Source organism: Megalobrama amblycephala, linkage group LG20 (genome assembly GCF_018812025.1).
Source record: "Megalobrama amblycephala isolate DHTTF-2021 linkage group LG20, ASM1881202v1, whole genome shotgun sequence".
NCBI lineage: Eukaryota > Metazoa > Chordata > Actinopteri > Cypriniformes > Xenocyprididae > Megalobrama > Megalobrama amblycephala.
The window spans coordinates 22780181-22793733 of record NC_063063.1 but is presented as its reverse complement, the minus strand read 5'-3'; the positions used below and the strand labels follow the sequence as shown (position 1 = coordinate 22793733).

The 13553-nt window shown below is 37.5% G+C and overlaps 1 protein-coding gene across 2 annotated transcripts in view; it reads right to left on the bottom strand.

Annotated features, from left to right (window-relative positions):
- rbfox3a (RNA binding fox-1 homolog 3a) overlaps nt 1-13553 on the bottom strand; it is a 431990-nt gene that overhangs the window by 301417 nt on the left and 117020 nt on the right. The window contains exon 3 of one of the 2 annotated variants that reach the window (XM_048170905.1): nt 12523-12632. The exons of the other annotated variant lie outside the window; for it this stretch is intronic. The gene's annotated coding sequence lies outside the window, so the exon portion shown is untranslated. The remainder of the gene's footprint in view (nt 1-12522; nt 12633-13553) is intronic. 2 annotated transcript variants of the gene reach the window in all.

The following is a 13553-nucleotide window of genomic DNA, read 5'->3' as shown; positions in this document are numbered from 1 at the left end:
ACAAAGTTAACAACACACCCAATAAAGCTGAGGACACACTTAACGACTAGCTGAAACATTCTAAGACTGAACTCAACACACTTGAAACACAATTGGTGAGTCACGACGGGACATTCTGCCGAACTCGACTGTGCAATTGCAGTGTAAACTGCGCTGAATTGCAGTGCAATTTGTCAAGGGAAAAAAAAGAAAAACCACTGCTAACAACACTGGTGGTTTTATTTATGAAACGTTAAACATATGAATAAAAAAAATTGAATACAAAAAAATTCATAAAGTTCTTTTGGCCATTATCACCACATTTCATTATGCATTTCATTAACTACAACATTTCTAGTGCAATTTTTTAAATCTATAATCAAGCAATAATGTAGACTGTTATTCTCAAATCAGGAATTAAAAAAGAATTGGTTCATTCTGAGCAAAAATGCTGGGCTATTTTTTCGTTCCGGTTCCAGAGTTACCAGTTATCATTTAGAACGAAATAAAATACTGAAACTGGAACAAACTCGGTCCGTTTGAGTATGATTAATCGTAACAACCAAATTCCATTCATAATCGGCCTGACAGTCGTGTAGTGTGTTCCCATCTTTATACATCATCACATTCAGTCACAACCAGCTCAAAATGAACTTAAAATAATGACCTGTGAGTAAGCTGATTTTAAGATTGTTCATTTAAAAAAATACACCTCACTACAATGTTTACAGAGGATTTGAAGGCAAATGGTTTGAACGGAAGATGAACATAATACGTCCAACAACAGTTAGTAGTGACAAACAAAAGCTACAAGAAATATGCTTTTTTCTGTATATTATAGTTAACATTAAAAATGCATAATAGTATGTCAACAAACACACTAAAACATAATATTTGTTGTGCATTGGTAAATGCTGATCCATATGCTTAAACCATAAAATCTGTGTGAACATCAAATGGAACTGGAACATAAATTTACATCTGACTAAAACACCCAAATGCAAAGAGGGACTTTGGCTCCTCATTTCAGGAGTCCACAATGCAACACTGTTCTATCTGCTTCTCAGATGTGTGTGTCTCTCTCTCCTTCTCTCCTCAAGTGACAAAAGCAAGACCCCATTCCTAATCTGACCCCAAAACAGCAACGAAATCCCCCCGCCTTATCATCCTCTGCCTGGGCTCTGTTCTCGCTCTTCTTTCATATCCCCTGCCTCTCTTTCTTTCTTTCATTCTCTCTCTCTCTCTCTCTCTCTCTCCGTCACTCTCCATTGCATCCTCTCTCCCCAGTATAACCTCTTCCTCTGTCTGCTTCTCTCTGTAAACGGCTTTCAGCCGAGCAGAGATTACCTAGACCATGCTCTTCAGAGCAGCTTCAAAAAGGGTGCTCTGGGCTGCCAGCCTGGATAACACCCCCCTCCTCCTTCTGCCCGGGTGGAGAGAGGGGAAAGTCACAGGGAGAGTGGCTTGGAAAATGTTTGCAGAAGAAAAAAAAAATAAAATACAGCGGATGCAGAGGATGTCAAACACTTGCTACGCTCACACATCGTTTGGGACTGACGAACATGTTTACTAACACATTTGACTCCTGAATCGTTTTGTTCACACAACAGCTAAAAGCTGCTTGAATACTGTCTTAGTGAATGCATAGTTGAAGTCAAGCTTAATTAACTGAACGTTTTTAATAATAAAATAAAATTAAATTAAATTTTAGTAGCTAAAAAATTAAGAACAGCTCCAAAGGAAAACAGCAACAAAACTCAATCCCAAATTTCGGCTGTGAGTCATGCAAAATTAAGGAAAGTCACTTTGGTTTTACAGTAATATGTTGTTGTCACTTGGGTGCACTCTTAACCTGGACTGACATCCGTATTCTGCAGTGAACACAGACACTGTGGGAATAATAAAAATGAATTAACTGTGAACTTTTACTGCATGGCGTGCAGTCCATATAAGCTGCAAATGCTCTGCATACCCAAGCCATTTGAGAGAATGTGTATGTGGACTCGCAAATTAACACTATAAATTACTATAAATGCCCTTGTTATTTGAGGTGTAACAAAGCTTACATCATAAAATTTTGGTTATACGTATGTAACTGTCTGTCATTTATTTATTTGCCAAACTACTGCAATTTCCTTTAAATCTGTGCCGGTTACAAAGGGTTTCGGGAAAACGGGTCCACCTATGCTCTGTTGTTATGCATCGTCATCACTGTTCCGCATTCTCATTGGTTTGCTGGCACATGGGGGATTTCATGCGCAGGGATAGCTGTCCGCGAATCGCTCACCCAAACGGTAAAACGTGCTGTTGTAAATCTGCCTTTGTAATCACATTGTATTTAATACAAAACCAACAACTAGACTAAATTAAATGAAAAGTCATACCTTAAAGGGCTAGTTCACCCAAAAATTAATTAATTACTCACCCTCATGTCATTCCACACCCGTAAGACATTTCGATCATCTTCGGAACACAAATTGAGATATTTTTGATAAAATCCGATGGCTCAGTGAGGCCTGCATTGCCAGCAAGACAATTAACACTTTCAATGCCCAGAAACCTATAAAGACGTATATAAAACAGTTCATGTGACTACAGTAGTTCAACCTTAATGTTATGAAGTGACAAGAATAATTTTTGTGTGCCAAAAAAACCCCCAAAATAACGACTTTATTCAATAATATGTAGTAATGGATTTCAAAACATTGCTTCGTGAAGCTTCGAAGCTTTACAAATCTTTTGTTTCGAATCAGTGGTTCGGAGCGCGAATCAAACTGCCAAAGTCACGCTGTAAAATTGTCAAATTGTAAAAGACAGACCTACTGTAAGTAGACCCACTGTAACTATCCAAGATTGTTAATCGAAAGTATGCGTTGGTTAAAGTCATTAATTTGCATTATTTCAACATTTTTTAAATATTTTTATTTTTATTTATTATACTATTAGGTTTCTGAGGATTGCATCCTTTTGCCGCATCAGAGGGATTCCAAAGTGCTGCTATTTAAAGCAAGTTGAACTTTGCCAGCTTGCCAGTCTCACTTAGTTTTGATTATGCACATGATGAGGTGATGAATTGTTATTAGAAACAATTCCAAAACACTTTTGTTCTCCAATGACCTGCATTACAGTTTGACACCTCATTGCATTAACCCGATGCATGCTTGATTTATTTGCTGTGAAATGCAACATATGAGATTCATAGAGAATGCACAAATTATGAAATTGCTCAGCAAATTTGACACAATTGTGTGAGGGAAAAAAATGGTACTTAGTATTTACCTGACATGATTATTATTATTAAATACTCTTGCTTTATATAATATTTAATTGTTTCAAATTCTATACCATTATATATATATATATATATATATATATATATATATATATATATATATATATATATAGTATGCATGCAATATGCTCACAGTACCACTACGTTCATTTTTATTACGATATTAATTAAACACACTAAATTAACATGTTAAATTGATATCCCCTCAGAATAAAATACTTCATTTCTTCACTACACTTTTTTGAGGCCAAAACCACAGTTCAGAAAGCCTAATCCCTTTGTGTGCTTTGATGTGAAATCTTTGATGTGCATCCTTCCCTGTGTAAACCCAATGCCTTTTTCTCTGTCACCATGTCCAGCCTGTCTCTGTGTTATGTGAGACACACTCTCTGCCCTCTTGCTCCCCGAGAATGTCCAATTAGAGGAAGGTCGGATCCGGTAGCCATGTGTGAGGCAGCCACTTATTCTGTTACCGTTGGCCGATCCGTCACGCTCCTCTCCAGCTTTCTTTATTTTATTCTTCCTCCCAAAGGGCAGTGGCTAACTCTATCACCGGGACAAATGACCCATCAGTGGCACCATTCATCAGCTGCCTTAGAATCACTCGCTCCGGCCGCAGTCCCACCCTTCCACCCCCTCTGAAACAGGGCTGCCGCTCCCACCGGCTTCCCCACCGAATCTTACGTTGTGTGTGTTTGCACGTACAAACGTGGGTGTGAAAGTGAAAATCAGAGAATGCGCCTTTGTGCGTGCAGTGCTCGGCTAAACTGCAATATAAATCTCCCCCACATGTGCAAAATAAACACACACACACACACACACGCCATCCAAAATAGAACCACCTCCTTTACCAAACATATATACATAAGCTTTTGTCAAAGCCCTTTGTCTGGTTTTATTTGCTTCTCAGTGTTGTTTTCTTGTTTTATCTCCCTCGGCAGCTATTCTGACGCCCACACTGTCCCAACACCTCCACCCGGGGTGGGAATCTTTACATAAGTGATGAGGAGGAGAGCAAATGAAATGACTGTAATTTGGTCAGGGGCAGCATGTACGTCCTGCCTAATAGAGGGGGCCGTCTTTCCTATTGCTCTGAGACGAGCTAGGTGGGTGCGTTCTTATTAATTAAGACAGTCTCATTATCGCAAGTCCAGGCGCTTGATGAGTGAGGGAAATCGGAATTAAAAAGTCAAGCAAACTGAAAAGGAAAAGACAGCTAAGACATGACAGATGGTCTTTCATCACACAAAGCTTTATCGAGAAAAAAATAAAATCGAAATAAATAAATAATGAGCTTATGGAGAGCAGAACTAGCACATTTTCTCCCTCCTCTCCTTAATTCTGGGCAATTAAAATATTTTTTTTCCCCTTCAATAGCACAAAAAGCATATGGGGACATTACTCATTTGGTGCTGTTTTGCCAGTATAGTTTCCATGGCAACCTTGGAGCAAGAAACATGACTCTCTTTGCTGGTAGATACAGAGTCACTGGTGTAGCCTGTGGTACAGGAGACGTGAACTTTGACTCTTTCCAGCCTTGTTTTAGCAATGAATCTTGTTACGGTACAAAATATCAGACCTGTCTTCCCTGGGAAGCAAAATATGAAAACACAATACCAACTAAATGAAATATATTATAATTTTTGTGAATAATCGTGAGCTCCAATTCAGCTTAACCATCATGCATATTTAATTTTTAATATGAAAAATCATTCAATATCTCAAACGTACGATCGTGTTCAGTGTTTGCGCCAAAGGCTGATTCTAGACTAACGTCAGGCAGAAAACCTCTAAAAGAAAATCATACATGTGCTACAGATACAGGCACATAACAAAACATGTGAAATCCAATATCTACTGTTGTCGAAGTGATCTATTGATACAGAGAGATATATTGAATTGTGTGCTATGGTTGAGAATCACTTTTTTTCAAAATTCCCCAATTTGATGGAAAAGATCCTGTGCTGAGAGCAAAGGAGAGCCAGCGAGAGAAGAATCAGTGGTATAAACATAAGACAATGTTAAATCGACACACGCTGTTCAACTCTTCTCTTTATCCACAGAAAGAGCAAGAAGGGCTTACGGCCATAAACATCAGTGAAATGCCTGAAACGTCAGTACGCATAGAGAGGCATGTGTTTTGCATCAGTTTGTGTGAATACACAATGGCTGTTTACAGAACTCTGGAACTCTAAAAATGTGAATGAAAGCAAGACAAGAACAAGTCTAAGCCACATTTCAACCATAATCCAAAGAGGGGAAAAAAGACCTTTAGGACATTTTTTTTCATTGTGGCATTTTTGTGACAGTTAAAGGGTTCGCCCAAAAATGACAATTCTATCATTAATTACTCACCCTCATGTCGTTCCACACATGTAAGACCTTTGTTCATCTTCGGAACACAAATTAAGATATTTTTGATGAAATCCGATGGCTCAGTGAGGCCTCTATTGACAGAAAGATAATTAACACTTTCAGATGGCCAGAAAGCTACTAAAGACATATTGAAAACAGTTCATGTGAGTACAGTGGTTCAACCTTAATGTTATGACGTGATAAGAATATTTTTTGTGCGTCAAAAAAAAAAAAAAAACGACTTTATTCAACAATATCTAGTGATGGGCGATTTCCAAACACTGCTCCATGAAGCTTTGAAGCTTTATGAATCTTTTGTTGTTTCAAATCAGTGGTTCAGAGCATGTATCAAACTGCCAAAAGAGAGTGCTGTAAAAGAGAATTTACAGCGCCACCCGGAGGCAGAGCTGATCCTCTGGGAGGTGCCAAAATGAATGTGACAGTCACGCGGGTTTGGCGACTTGAATGCGGATCCGCCTAGGAGTCTCCTGCTGTGTGGGCCATCACTAGATATTGTTGAATAAACTCGTTATTTAGTTTTTTTGGTGCACAAAAAGTATTCTCGTTGCTTCATAACATTAAGGTTGAACCACTGCAGTCACATGAACTGTTTTAAATATGTCTTTAGTAGCTTGGGCATCTGAAAGTGTTAATTTTCTTGCTGGCAATGGAGGCCTCACTGAGCCATCGAATTTTATCAAACATATCTTAATTTGTGTTCCAAAAATGAACGGAAGGTCTTACGGGTGTGTAATTAATGACAGAATTTTCATTTTTGGGTGAACCCTTTAAGCACATTTTGATCCAAAAATGTCAAAACAGTAATACAAAAAAAACAACAAAAAAAACATTTACAGTGATTATAATATAAAATATTACAAATATTGCATTCAAAAAGATGCGGTAAATCTGTGAAAATGTAGTCAAGTTACTCAGAATTGATCATTATCAATCAGCTAGCCAGCTCTGCATTTTCAAGCCTTGAGAGTGATTAAAAAAGCCAATTCCAACTATGCCAAACCTGATTTGTAAAAAAAAAAAAAAAAAAATTACCCTGACAAGATTAGCAAATGCCGTTTGTGCTCCCTCCCTACTTAGAAGTTTATTAAAAAAAAAAAAAAAATTCACAGAAGGCCAATATGTGATTGAACTCTTATACAAATTAATATTTACTTTCCTTGTCATTGGATATTTATTTCCTTTCATTCCTTTTGGCTCACTCTGGCATTAGGACAATCCATCCCTCTGGTTTTACCTTCCAAAACAACAGCTGAACACAGAGAGAAGCAAAGAATATGCAAGCATTCACATTGGACCATAGGTAATAGAATGTACTTATCAGGCAGTGCCAGGCAGGATTAGAGGAAGGTGTTGAGGGGTACGGACCCCGTGGGCTGGCCTACACATATGGGGTCGGCAAATGGATCAATCCGCAAGGCAACGTGCCACCTTACACCATTCATCTTTATTTAGCAGCAAGCTTTGCATTTTAAGAGGATACACGATGACCTCTAGACCATAAACTGACATTTGGGAAAAACATGTCAATACCGAAGCACATCAATTTATGGTTTTGTCCATGTGTCTACTCTACTCCCTGATGGTTTGACATGCTAAAGCGGCGAGCTGGATATGTGTTCATGAAAGATGATGTGGCCGGTTATGCATCATGCCCATGGCACAAGATCCCATGCACTCGGGTCACTGGAGTTCTCCACAATCGCATTTCTATTCCGAAAACACTACAGCTTTTGTAGAAGTCTGTTTACAGCTGGTGAGGATATAGCAAAAGATCAAATCAAGCTCAGAGGAGAACATTTGCTTAGATGAGCTCTTTCAAATTCATCGTGACCTCGCAGAGGACAATTAATTTAACTAAATTCCTTGTATCACCCGTTATTTCAATATAAGCACAAGGTCATTTGTGTTTAGCCAGCCCGAGCTCTATTCATGACTTCCAAAGCTGCAATGGAAGAGAATAAAAACACTATTTAAGGTTTTGATTCAAATTGAAAAGCGCTCACCTCCATAGCCAAAATCCAATCCAATTGCAATTGTGTTGGGTAAATAAGGATGGATTGTTTGTCTCTTAGGTGAGTGTGCGGAGAGGATCTTCTGTTTAAATGTAAAGTGACAGATGTCCCATTCCCGGTGCTAGAGGACTATGGCTCACTCTAATGAGCCAATGGAGAAAAGTCGCAGAATGAAGAGCAGAATCCAAAGGTTGAGCTGAAGGACAAGGCACCCGGCGCTCAAACGCTCAACCATATGAAGCTTATCTTCAATTCAGGCAAGTCATATGTAGACATATACACTTTAATTGTCATTCAGTTTAACCTAAATTTTGTTCAAAACATTCTCTGGGTGTTTTGTTTTCCTGACTATGTGCACACTAATTAATTTAAGTTGTCCACTTACACTGCACTATGCAATAGTGGACATACATGTATGACAGGAGAATTCTGTCATTTTTCTTACAAAAGTCTGTCACTTTTATCAAATCAGTTTTTTAATTGTGTTTTGACAAGGGCTGTGCCCTAATATTCAACTAACTGTTAGTCAACTAGAACAGGCTTAGTCGACCAAAAATTGTATTAGTCAGTTAGTTGCAGTAAAAAAAAAAAAAAAAACAGTCCACGAGGGACAGATCATTAACGGCAAGTCCTTGTGGTAATTACAGTATTTCGGGCAGGAAATCCAAACGCTTGCCTATCATCCATCAACCTCAAATATGGCTTATCATTTGAAACATGTAAATAGTAGCAACTTTACATGGCTGCTCGCTCATATGTTAACCTAAATAAATCTGCGCTATTAATAGGTGTATATCCAAGTGTTTGTGTGGAGAGTGGAAGCTGAAGTATTAAGTGTGCTTACTGCAAGACATGGCGCAATCACTTAAATTTTTTTTCTGATAACAGTGGAGACAATTTAAAATACTCTCTCATTTTTGTTTATACAGATTAATACAACAGTATATTTCAACAGTAATACATCACTCGAAACTGTAAAGGGTCTACTTTTATTTGTGTAAACTCACAAAAAACTGCCTTTGTTCAAATATAATAATTTTAAATTTCAGCTTTCAAATAATTTGATGAAATTGCAGCTAAACTGGAATTGACCCTTCGCTGGAGTTTGATTGACAAGCGATCTAACCAATCAGAACGCCGAATCCGCCATTTTGTCCGACATCAGGAGTTAGAATATTAACCTAGGTGGACTTAAACTTGAAAAATGGTGTGTACTGACGTCTTTCCGCGTTTGAAACAACATTTGTTCTCATGTTCATTCATGTTTAATTGATGCTATAAATGAACTAGTAGGAAGAGATGATTGGTTTATGATTGCTCTTGAGCTGAGGCGCTACAGCAATCTGTCATGACACATTAAAGAGCCACAAAACGGTTTTTATTGTTTGAATTTCTTAAAAAACTACACAGTTTGAAAGCTGGGACTTTGTTTAATGTCATAAGTAACCTGCTTTGTCTTGACTGTCAATGTGTTGTCAGTATCCTCTTTGCTCTGCGATATATTTTTCACTGCGTGTTGCGTGACAGCGCCAAACGCAAGCGCTTGTCAGACAAAGAAACAGTAACTAAGGGGGCGAAGGGTCAATTGACATAATACAAAATATTCAGAATTTTTTAAAATGTATATAATATAATATAACAATAGAACATCATATAATCAATAAATATTAAAATGGTTAATGATTATTTTAATATTTCTTTATATTACTTTGAGTTTTAAAATGATTTAAGACTGAAAATGTCTGAGACAAGGGTAAAATAATAGATTCTGCATAAAAGGAATTTGAAAGGTTGCTAAAACAAATCAAGTTTCCAGACAGATCTTCATATGACCTACATCTAACAGAAAAAGAAATCTGTTAAAATCTGCTATTTTAAACCAAAAATCAACTCTTGGGATATAAAAGCGCCCATAGCTTAAGAAACACCCCTCTACAGAAATACCGCTGCACTAACAGCTCATTACAAGGCAGCGTTATTCTGGTTTTTTTGCAAAAGCATCCACCATCTAACACAATACTGAAAGTAGATTCTTCAAGTTATCACCACATAATTTCTGTTCTTGGGAGAAATCCAGGTAAGACTGTTTCAGTTGGCCTGTCTAAGAAACTTTATCTCCACCTCAAGCTGCAATTATCATTACACCACCAAAATCACAGCTATTTTTTTCCATCTTGCGGCGAGACTGCCTACTCTAAATCAATAAACTCCTGTATTTCTACGCAATATCTCATTTTCGCTAACGTGTAATCATATTTCATGTGCCTACAGAGAAACAGCAACACATAAGAAATTCTGAACTCCACCATCCCATTAAATGCAGTGTCATATTAAGAAATAATTGCACTTCTTGTCATGCTCACAATGGCAGTTTAATGGCTGGAACAATCGGGAATCGTGGTCTTCCTACCTGTTATGCCTAACAGGCGAAGCTTCTGGCACCTTAACAGCACACTGGCACCTTTAACAGAGACGTGGGACCGAGGCAGGGTGGATAGAGAGGGCTAATGATCTGTCCCCATGTCAATATCTCTGGGTGCCAACCTGCCTCCCCTTGGGCAAGAGCCTGGACATCAAACCTGCAGCTGACGCACCACTTTTTCCTGGGAAGCCTCTCCTGTGCCTCGCATCAATACATTGAACTTTTTTTTCTCCAAACTGTGGCTCTGCTGTCTGCAGCTTGATGAAATGCTCCTCGGCTTATTTGAGCACCTTTCTAAAACCCATCAATTGCTTTGTTTCAGTGCTACTGCTTACAGGAATAGTTTACCCAAAAATGAATCAAAGTTCAAATTTTTTCTTGTGTGTGGAACTCAATAGGAGATATTTTGAATAATGTACTGGTTGTTTTCTAGAGTCAGTGAGTTGAACTTGAGAAATGGATCAGTCTGAGTGAACTGGGTCAAATGCTTAACTGAAAAATATGACTCAAGAATAATTTGATTCGAATTTGCTACTTCAGTAAACTCTCATAAATGTGTCAAGTTGAGCAAATGTGAAAATGAAAAATGATTTCAATGTTAGTCTGCACAAAGATAAAATATGGCAATATATAAATAAATCACATGGCAGGGTCATTTTTAACTAAAACTAAAAACATTTTGTTTCACTTAAAGGTCCCGTTTTTCGTGGTTTTTTGAAGCTTTGATTGTGTTTATAGTGTGCAATATAACAAGTGTTCATGTTTCGCGTGTAAAAAAACACAGTATTTTTCACATAATTTACTTATCTGTATACAACTGTTTCCACTGTCATAAAAACGGGCTGATGACTTCCTTGTTCTATGAAGTCCCTCCTTCAGAAATACGTAACGAGTTCTGATTGTGCCAGCGGTTCCTGTGTTGTGATTCGACAGCAGTTTAGCGCATCTTGCCCGGAAAGGTCACGCCTCTTACCATAACGTGGAGATGCACGCGCTCAGTGTTATTGTAAACATGTCTTTAATTTTACCCTATCAATTTGAGCTGGAATGGTGATTGGACTGCGGGATGAAAATAACAGCATTTCGACGACATGGCGACAAACACACTCTACAAACGCAACTCTTGTGTATTCCTGTGGGCGGAGGTTAGTCAAAAAACTGTTTTAGTGACGTCATTAAAGAAGGAAGTAGAGGGATGTAGTCCAAACTGGCTGTTCGATGTAGGCGACTTCTGTTAAATAAAATATCTCGCTTGGCATTGAACTTTGAGCTTTAAAATTTTACAGATTTTATTTATACTCTAACAACAACATTACACACTAACTAAAGTTTGAAACATGGGATCACGAAGAACGGGACCTTTAATTCCATGTAGTTTTTCTTAATATATTTTATTTTAAGTTACATATCTGCATGTAATGTTATCATTTGTTATTGTAAAAGTATTATAAAATACTATAGTATTATAATAATAATTATTAAACAATTTAATTAGAATCACATTATTTTTTTACAAAATGTAATAACAAATACAATATTCAAAATATAAAAAAAAAAAAATTCATTACAAATGTGTGTGTGTGTATATATATATATATATATATATATATATATATATATATATATATATATATATATATATATATATATATATATATACAATTTATTTTATTTTATGATGAAATAAATTTCCAGGGAAAAAAAATGAACAAATAAACAAATATATTTCAGAAGTGTAAGACAGTCAGACATGACCTTATATGTCAATCACTGCTGAGTTTAACAACAAATTTGTAAATAGGGGGTTTCAGTTTAAACTAACCCATTATTTTTTTATTTTTTTATTTGCCGGACATTGAGAGCTGTCAATGTTTTTCCAGTGCCAGGTGTCAAACTGCCTGCAAACATTTTGTTCTGTATCCTCTCCTGCCAGCACCTGAGCAGTGGACACTCTGAATCCCTAGAGTCCAGAGGAGTCCCTGACTATGACTAATTAAATGAGTTATGTGCCTGTGTGTCGGAGTGGCTCAGACAGCCAGCGCTGGCCACGCGCTTTAGAGGTGGAATCAGCCTCCCGTGCCCACAGGGTGTGCGCGCGGGCCATCGATCCTGCTACGCCATTAGATACAAAGATGTCAAGGTAGATTACTCTCATAGTGCTGCCGTTTGCAGGTCAAGTGTTTTGCTGGTCAACAATAATCAGAGAGACAGCAGGCGGCTAGATGATTGGGCTCTGTCTGGCTGATATATAACAGTGGCGCTGAAGCTTAGGTGATGGAACAGAAGAGTGAATTAGAATGGAGAGGCAGCCCGACCCCAGGCAGGTTAATGACATACGTGGTGCCAAAGAGCTAAATGATTTTGTGCTGAAAACGGGATTATGTCTCAGACATAAGACAGAACGGATGCAATGCAGGGTACAGCGCTCAAATGTAACTCACCAGCAAACAGGCGCTCTCTCTCTGTCTCTTGCTCTTTTTCTCTCTCGAAGCAGGAATCAGTCACTTATATTTTACTTTCCCCTCTGCAGGTCACAGCCTCCTTCATCACCCTGTCCAAATAATGCAACAATAACACAGCTCATTCATCTTCCAAACTGGGGAGAGTCACGACTCGCAGTTCAATTGGATTTTTGCTTCCATCTCCTTCATTTGCACATTTTTAAATGGCTATATGTAACTTTTTTCAATATTTATGTTTTCCAACCATTTTTTGTCTCATATACAACCACTGCTCAGTAGTGAGTAGGGCTTAACAACAACAAACCAGGAATGTGTTGCTTTCAAAGATACGTTCACATACAAAACAAAATTCCTTCAGACACTGCAATGAAAATATGTCAGAATGTTCAAATATATTTCTCCAAAAGAGTAAAAAATACGCAATACTTGCAATTCATTTTCTATGTATCTAAAAAAATACAACAATTATTATATGCTGAGATACTAGCAATCCTCTTTTATTATTTATTATTATAAAAATAAAGTGCTCAGTGCAATTAAAAAGTTTTGGTCAAGCAGGACCTTCCTCAGTGTTAACATCCTTCTGAAACGTTTGTGTGTGTGTGTGTGTGTGTGTGTGTGTGTGTGTGTGTGTGTGTGTGTGTGTACGTGTCTACCTATTTAACAGGGGACCATGGTGTCGTTACATATTCACCAACAGGGGATCACCGAGCCAAGAGGGGACATTTTTCAGGTCCCCTGTTGGTCAAGCTTTAAACCATGTTAAAATCAAGTAAAAAAAAAAAAAAAAAAATGCATTAACAACAGTAATATTTTGAAATGTTATTATAATTTAAATTAAATTGTCCACACTCAATGTTGAAAACAGTGCTGTGGAAACAGTAATACATTTTTTTTAGGATTATTTGATTGATAGAAAGTTCAAAAGAACAGCATACATTTAAAAATATTATTCTTTGGTAACATTATAAATGTCTTTACTGTCACTTTTGATCAGTTTTATGTGTCCT